Genomic DNA, 8201 nt, shown 5'->3' on the forward strand with positions numbered 1-8201 from the left:
GCTAAGTCAGAGATTCTGCCCTGAGTGCTAGGTAGAGAAAGCTCTGAGAAATTTCTGTTGTCTATCCAGTCTTTTAGGCAACTTTTCTTAGAAGCAAGACAAGGCTACTCCTTTAAGGTCCATTTTAAATTTATTTGAAACCCGTAGGTCTTTTTAGCAGCCACTGTCTACATAGTAAAGGCACCTTTATGGACTTCCTATGTGCGTATATGAAGGAAGAGAAAGGTTGACCAAAATAGTTCCATATTCTAGTTAGCATGTAAAAACAAATGCAAGTTACTGATTGCTATTTTCCCTAGTGCAATACAAAACAGTTGTTGCAAGTTGTCTTAGTCTGACTTTCTGGAAGGAGCAGTTTGACTACAAAAGATTCTCAAATGAACTCCCAACAAGTTGGAGAAAAGTTTAAGGGGAGTTTTTAACTCACTAGCAAAGAGAAAGTCCAAATAAAACTTAAACTTGTTAAACATCCAAAAAAAATCACCATATAGCATTTTATAAGTGCATAATCAACGTTCCAAAGTCCACAACCTATCAGAAAAGGCATTTTTCTCCCCTACACACATAAATTATGAAGACTATGCATAAGGTGGGCGAGAATGTTTGGTAGTTTTTTTTCCCCTCTCATTGAGTTTATTGGTACATTTTAGGTATACAGTACAGTTACATTCATCATTGGGATCTTGCACCTTTACATGACAGGTCTTGGTTCTCATTTTTCCCCCATACCCATGCCCTCCCTTCAACCCCTCCTTACCTCCCCAATTACAAACATTTTATTTACATTTTTTCATTTTCTAATTTTTTCCCTTTCCCTTATTAACCTTCCCCAACCCTTCTCACTTTTCCTACACCTTTAGCCCCTTTCTTCCTGTTTCATATTGTCAATTATATCATTAGGATCTTATGTACTATTATAGTTTATTCACACCAGAGAAATTATTTGGTATTTACATATGTGTGACATTTCACTTAGGAGTATATCCTCAATATGTATCCATTTTCCTGTGAATGAATCTAATTTCTCATTCTTTATGGCTGAGTAGTATTCCACTTTATAAAAAAACCACATCTTCTTTATACAGTCTCCAACTGAAGGGCAAATGGGCTGTTTCCAAGTTTTAGATATTACAAACTGTGCTGCTGTAAACATAGGTGTGCATATAGCACTATGATATGATTCTTTTAATTCTTTTGGAAAGTTTTTAATTTCTGAAAGATTTGCTTTTTATATTTGTCTAGAGGTCTGTCTTACTAGTAATAGAGAAAGCAGTCTAAACCTGTAGCTCAACTCTTAACAAAGGCTTAAGAAAGGGCTCTGACGGCATCATTTCAGATCCTTCTGAGACAGAGGATGTCTGATGATTATTGACAGAGTTCCTCTTTCACCTCATGGAGGAGTCTAGATAGGACAAGATATGGAGAGTTTCTGCTGATTATCCAGATGGGCTGTTGGGAGCTAGTTTCTTCTGAGGGACCTTTGGGTATCTGCCAGATAGTAGCCCTGGTCACGAGCCCTCAGTTGTCACCTCAGTTTCCACTAGTTCCACCCAATCAGAGATCTGTCTCTGAAAGTAACCCAATTGCCTATCTGGTCAACGTACACCCACCATTGATATCAATGGGAGTGAGGATTCACCAAAGGGCAACTGGAGAAACCTGTCCTCTGCTTTGAGAGTGACAGCTGCCCTAAAGGCAATTACTAGCTGGCAGAGTAACCACCACTTGTTTACAATTCTATAAGGGACAGTTAAAAGCCTGAACTGTCTTTATCTGAGACAATTCATAAGACACCATCCACTTTACAGCATTTTGAAGTAACCAAGTGCAAATGCAACACATACAAAAGAAGAATAAAACATAATTTTAACTAAACATAATGCATAAGAAAAGAGAAATTTGCAAACATTTAAAACACATAACTTAAAGTTAAGACACTTTTAAAACAAAAGCTGAAACAAAGGCCAGAAGAATTTATATGAAACAAAAACCAGAATCTATGAAACAAATGAAAGCCTATGAAACAAGTTTCAATCTATGAAGCAAAAAGACCAAAGTTAAACCTGTGAAAGAAAACTCTTACTTCTGACCAGGAATCTCGATGGAAGACCTTCAAAATGATACAGGGGGCAGAGATGTAACTCCAAAACCTGCTAGGTATCCTAAATGAGAGTCTGTGTACTCTAAAATCAAAGAATGAATTCTAGGAACAATGGAAGTTAAGAGTAGGAAGAATTTAATGAGGGAAAGGAAGCTTGTGTCTAAGAGAGACAGAAGTGGAACCAGAAAGTGGGTGGCCCCAAGAAGATTTTGAAGGAAAAATAGCCAGTCTCTGGTTGAATGTGGAATGTGACTAAGGGCAAGTGACTTAATTTCATTGAATTTTATTTCCTTCCATATGAAAAGGAATGATGCCTTCTTTGTCTGGTTTTCTGAGAATTGAATTAAAGGAGGCCATGCACACGAATCTGAAGAAGCAGCATAAAAACTATAGTCAATAAAGCACAGATAATTTGGATTTGGCTTTTTCGTGATATTGTACTCATTACCTTTCTTTGTTACATGACAGAACTGTATGCATCCCAGTGTACTGAGAAACATAACTTATTTTCAAAATATAAATAACTAATTTAATTTCTTTATGACAATTTCATGTGTTTCTGCATCTCTATTCTTTCTGGCACATCAGCCTTTATGTTGGGTAGTTGGTGAGCTCATAAGAGCTAAATGGCTACAGTCATATGTGGACAGTCTTGTACATGGTGAATACTTTATGAAGCCTATTGTGTTATCCTTATGATATCTGCAAGTTCTAGAGAATTTCTTTGTCCATAAAATATTTGTTCTCTTTCTCTCACTAAGACTAATTATCTGTCAGAGTAAACTCAAAGAAAAACCAAGAATCTCTGTGAAATTAGCTTTTAATGGAGATTTCTATGTGGTTGCAGGAATTATAAATACGTAGCAGAATAACTTTACCACCAAGATTTCATTGAAATACCACTTTTTATTAATTTATTAGTTTTATTTAGGTAATGATACTATGAATAACAACAGCAGGAGCAGAGATTTTATTTAGCCATGGATTGCACTAACCATTTCCTGGAAATTAATTTTTGAAACAACAATTTGGGATAGAAACTTTTGATATCTTCATTTGAGTAACAACAGACAAAGATGGAGAACACCTCACCCAAGGCCACAGGTATAGTAATGTGGCTGCCGCTCAGCATGACAGTGGAAGGCCATTTCTCAGGTTGTACTGTGAGCAGGAGTCACCAGGGAAGCATTATTTTCTAAGTGCAATTCCCCTGGACCTATTACTAGAGATTTTGATTTAGTACCTGGCATTGGGTCTTAGAAATCTGTATTTTTAACTCATCATTCTAAGGCAGGTGTTTCACAGGCCATTTTGAGAAACAAGGATCTATATATCGTTAAAGAAAATTCCTATCCATTCTTTAGTTCTTCTATAAGGTAAAATGTAGATCTGAAATCCTAAAGTGATTTTCTAGGTACAAAAATAATTTCTATGTACAAATATATTTGTATCTTGATGCAATGAAAACCAATTAATTAACCAGATTAACTATTACTTCACTATTACTTCATTCACAATAAAGAATCCCACAATAAATGATGATCATAGGTATGTACAAGTGTTTTTCCTCCAATTCAAGGAGTCACTTCCCTTGCTCATGGTATATCGTGATTTTGGTTCCCTCTGCCTTGTGTTTGGGTCATCCCACATAGCTCTTTATGTGTTCTAGGTTGCAGGACGAGAAAGAACTTGCAAAGAAAGACTGATAAAATATATGTGGTTAATTCAATCAAAGGAAATCTAAGGCTTCCTATAAAATAAGTCTGCTTTTTGAATTATTCAAACAATTCCCTTTGCTCCACTCTGAGAAAATAGGATGAGTCTGGAATGACTGCTTTGTGGTTGATAGTAATATACTTCAGCACACTGTTTCTTTTTTTAACCTCTATTTTTTTTTTTTTTGGTATTTCTTACTAAAATTTGCATCTCTAGTCAGATAGAAATATAATACCTGTCCTGACATCAGGCTTTTCCATTGCTAGGTTGTACTCCTGAGGCCAAACAGGATAATCAGCCTGCCCAGGCTGGCTCAATTAAGTTTAATTAGTTGTTTTTTTTGTTGTTTTTCTCCTAGCCAGGTAGATTTCATGGTTTTTATTAAACAAGGAACCAACCACCACAGTGCAGCTCTTGGAGGCCCTAGGCCCAGCCAGGCAGAGGCTCTATCTAGCTCCACGTCTTGGCTGTGTCCTGTGCACTATGACAAAGCTGTGGTTCTGGTGTCCCTACAGCCATTGACTATACCCAGAACCACCTTGGTCTCACCCAGCAACAGTGAATTGGAGGCTGGAAGCAACGATAATCGAAAATTAAACCTCAGTTCAATTAAGAATATTTTCGTGGTGAAAGAATCAGGGAAGTGACTTCAGAGCCAGTGGGTCTTCAGTATCCCCACGAGCAAGGAGGTGGCTTGCCCCAACATCTGCAAGTAGTGACCAACCTTCTGCATTGTGAAGAAAGAATCAAGCTGGCCATGTACTTAGAGATTCATGGGCTGATTGTGTCTGTTACTTGAGAGGGGCATACAGCAGTGGGCACCAGGACACTGAAGAGAGTATCTTGCTAGGAGTTGACTTCTTCAGTAAGGAAATTAAAAACTGCACCATTAGGATGGTTCTCTGACTGTGGAGTGACAAGATCTACTTGCATGGAGATGGTGGATTCAGCATGAGCATAGCAGGAACGATGCACACAATGAAGTCCATATCTGTCTGGGTCATGTGGTCGGCCCTGCAGGTGCTTCACAAGGCTTGCAGTGTGGCATGAGAACACAGCTTTTGGAGATGGCATGGCAGTCATCTGGGCCACCTACTTGGAGAGCTGCATTGGCTCGGAGCTAGCTGCATCAGTGAGTGGAATGCCATGCGAGACCTGGAGTCCATACAGCTCATTTCACCAGCCCTATTTGTTACAAGCTAAAAGAAGGTGAAGGAAATAACAGTCTCATCCAAGCCAAACTCCAGAGCCTCATCATGAGCTAGAATCTTAAAATATGACCTGCAAAGATATCAGTAATGAATTAGAAAAGCAGTTGAACCGTGACTTGAAAGATTTCAAGGGATTCATAGACAACAAGACACTGCTTATCTTGGGGCAGATGGACAAGCCTTCCCATTTCTTTGATCACCTTTATCTCTGTTCTGAATGGAATGCATAAAATCTGGGGGAGCTGCAGGGCTCAGGGGTTGACAACATTTTAAATGTCACTGGAGAAATAGATGGCTTCTTTCCTGGCTTCTTTGCATATCATAACATTCAAGTCTATGATGAAGAGACTAAAATCCTTCTTGCCCACTGGAACAAAGTATATCATTTTATAAACAAAGCAAAGGGGAACAATTCCAAGTGCCTTATCATTTGAAAGATGAATGTGAGCCAATCAGTGTGCATGGTGACAGTCTACACAATGAAGGCATTTGGCTGGCCCTAGAAGAAACCTGTAACTATATGAAGCAAAAGTATAGCATTGTGCAACCCACCATAGGCTTTATGAGGCAGAAGGCATCTTGCATCCAAGCAAAAAAAGCACAATAAGCAAACAGAGAGCAGCCTCCAGCCACCTGCTCATGAGTCTGCAGAGCTCAGCAGCTTCTTGCCAGATAATCTGGACACCACCTTGGCCTACAGCTGCTGTGTTTGGTTGATGCTGCCCAGCCCTGGATCCCAGAGAGCAGGGTTCCAGGAGGGCTCACTCTCCCAAACTGTTTCCCGAGGCTCTAAGAGCCTCTTGCCCCATGACAGAGGCAGCTTGGTCCACCCGGAGGACCTGGAGAGGAATGGTTTGTTGGAGGACAGCACTGAGCCAATGGTGGTATATAAGTTGACCAGCCATGCCCAGGAAGGTACCGGACTCTTTGAGAAGGATGTGAAAAAGAAACTAGAGTTTCAGAGTCCCAAACCTTATAATAGGTCCTCGCTGCAAGTGGAGGAGATGGAAAGGGAGGAGGGCCTGAGATCAGGGAGGTGAGGGCAACCCCTAACCCAGACTGTCAGAAGCCTGCTCAGTTAGAACCTAAATAACAAAAGCAGCAAGAGAAGCTGCCCGGATGACTTTGAGCACAATGACACATTTGCCTTCCTTAGCAAAGTGAAGCCTTCCTATAAATTCTATGCCAACTGCACTTACCCCAGTGGGGCTCCCATGGCCTTCAAGGAGGACTCCAATGCTCCCACCATTTTCCCGGTCAGTCTCCCTGTTCCACATCACATCTTCCCCTGTGACCCACACCACCAACAGGTCTGCAGCCCTGGAGAAGCCTGACTCCTGTTCAGTTGACAGCATTCTTACCATCATCAGGTTCCACGAGGCCAGAGACCTCTCAGCCTCCAGCTAGCCTTCCAGAGCCTTCCAGACAGACTCCAGAGCCCTGCCAAAATCCGCCCTTTGAGGAATTCACATAAACAAGAACTCTCCCAGCATGGAATTGATGAAGGAAGAATCATCACCAAAGAAAGAGCCAAAGCTGATTAAGGACCTGAGGCTTCTGTTCAGTGAAGAATCTGAGAAACCATCAATCAGCAACTACCTGATGTAGCACCAGGAGTTCACCATCCAGCAGCAGAAGGTAGGCCTGCCTTAAAGCACACTGAAGAGCCAGATAGGCTGAAGAGCCTGCCCATGGGTGTGGTGTCCATCTCCAGGGTGGTGCCCCCAACAGGCTGGAAGCCAGCATCCAAGGAAAGCCAGGAGCCCACGCCTCCCAGGAGCTGCCACTCCACCTCTGCTCCACCTGGCAAGGCCCTGCTGAAGAGCTTTCCTCCTGTCCTCTCCTCCTGAACCTCACCAGTAACTGCTCAAAAGACTTCTTGAAGACCATCTGTTGCACCCCCACTTACTTTGCAAAGCAGCCAGTGTCTGTAGGAATCCTGGGCTGGTGAAGCACTGGATGCAGGAAATGGAAACATGGCTCCAACTAGCAGGCACTACCATCTCTGACTGGCTGAAGTGCTCCCATCCTGCCACATTGGGAAGGCTCGACTTCCTGACAGAAGACTGATGGTGTCCACCGTTTGACTCCTAGGATGCCACAGACAGTGAAATCTTCCTCCTCCTCCTCCTTCCTTTTTTTGTTCTTGTTCTTCCTCTTCTTCCTCCTATTCTTGTTCTTCTTGTTCTTATCTTCCTCTTCCACTTCCACTTTCTCTTCCTTTCTTCCTCTTCCTCCTCCTCCTCTTCCACTTCCTCCACCTCTTTCACAGAACTGGGGAAGAGAATAAGAAGTTAAAAAATAAAGCAATACAATAATGTGTGACAGAGACTACATGGCCTATAAAGGCTTACATATTTACTAATAAGTCCTTTATTGAAGTTTGCATACCATAATTTTTTTTGACAATTCAGGGCTGCCCTTGCCTGCAAAAAGAAACAAGGCAAACTCCTGCGCCTTGTGGACAACTCTGGCCATAACCTCCCCTCCTCTTGACACCAGACCTTTCCAGATCACTGAACCCACTTGCTGCTTATGTGCAGGGTAGAGTAGTTATCTATGTGGGAAACACAGAAGTTTGTCCACAATTCCATCTTACCCTCATTTGCACCAGCCTTTTAGTTCAGTGAAACCAGAAAGCCTTCAAGGGCGAGCCCAGTTAGGAAAGCAGATGAGTGAGTTGCCATCTTCCATTGGGTAGAACCGGGTCCCAAACACAAGTGCTTAGAGAGCACCCAGGCAGGGTCTTCAGGGACAAGGCTAATTTCTATTTAACTAGTACAGAGTGTTTTGGCAAATACTCCAGGAATTTTTCTGCCAACAAAAGCCTATTTTCAAAAAACAAAACAAACAAACAAAAAAAAACTATTAAGTATCAACTGTGTTTTGCTAAGTTAAATTTCACACAGATTGAGTTTTTTTGTCAAAATAATCCTTTAAATTTGGTGATGACAAGCTTATGTTGGTATTTTAAACAAGCTTTCATTGAAGAGTGCTGTATTTTTGCAATCTTTAATTTTGACTGCAATACTTTTCTTTGTCCTATTAAAGAGCGTTAGTGAAGAAAATTATAAATATCTGTGTGTCACTGGCACATTTACTGTTCTTATTTAGAAGCGTGGCTAGTGTATCAACCAGCATCCACTCAGACCAGGGCACTGGTCCCCATCATC

The 8201-nt window shown here is 41.2% G+C and overlaps 1 pseudogene; it reads left to right on the plus strand.

Moving 5' to 3' along the window:
• Nucleotides 1-2101: 2101 nt before the first annotated feature.
• LOC104856688 lies at nucleotides 2102-7098 on the plus strand (annotated as a pseudogene).
• The last annotated feature ends 1103 nt before the right edge of the window (nucleotides 7099-8201 follow it).

This window comes from Fukomys damarensis, unplaced genomic scaffold (genome assembly GCF_012274545.1).
Source record: "Fukomys damarensis isolate Sample0158 unplaced genomic scaffold, DMR_v1.0_HiC HiC_scaffold_16, whole genome shotgun sequence".
Taxonomy (NCBI): domain Eukaryota; kingdom Metazoa; phylum Chordata; class Mammalia; order Rodentia; family Bathyergidae; genus Fukomys; species Fukomys damarensis.